Source organism: Zalophus californianus, chromosome 17 (genome assembly GCF_009762305.2).
Source record: "Zalophus californianus isolate mZalCal1 chromosome 17, mZalCal1.pri.v2, whole genome shotgun sequence".
Lineage (NCBI taxonomy): Eukaryota > Metazoa > Chordata > Mammalia > Carnivora > Otariidae > Zalophus > Zalophus californianus.
The window spans coordinates 50,086,313-50,086,691 of NC_045611.1; the positions used below are offsets into that span (position 1 = coordinate 50,086,313).

Here is a 379-nt window from a genome sequence, read left to right on the forward strand (position 1 = left end):
CTCTGAAAGAGGTGGGGCTATTTTTAACTTTCTATTTTGAAGACTAGTATCCATATACTATTCATCTAGATTCACTGCTCATTAATATTGGCTTAACTTGCTTTTATCTCTCTCCATGCATATGTGATGATGATGAATGGCCCATTTGAAAGTAAGCTGAGACGTCATGATCCTTTACCTTGAAATACTTTAGCGAGTAATTCCTAAGAACAAAGACATTATCCTAAAGACAACGGTGATGGAATTTAGGAAATTTATCATGGACATGTACTTTTTTTTTAAGATTTTATTTTTAAGTAATCTCTACGCCCAATGTAGGGCTTGAACCTACAATCCTGAGATCGAGAGTCACAGGCTCTACCAACTGAACCAACCAGGC

At 36.4% G+C, this 379-nt stretch overlaps 1 non-coding gene across 1 annotated transcript; it reads right to left on the bottom strand.

Annotated features, from left to right (window-relative positions):
* Nucleotides 1-306: 306 nt before the first annotated feature.
* On the bottom strand, nucleotides 307-379 carry TRNAE-CUC. The gene has a single exon. It is a non-coding gene; the product is annotated as a tRNA-Glu (tRNA).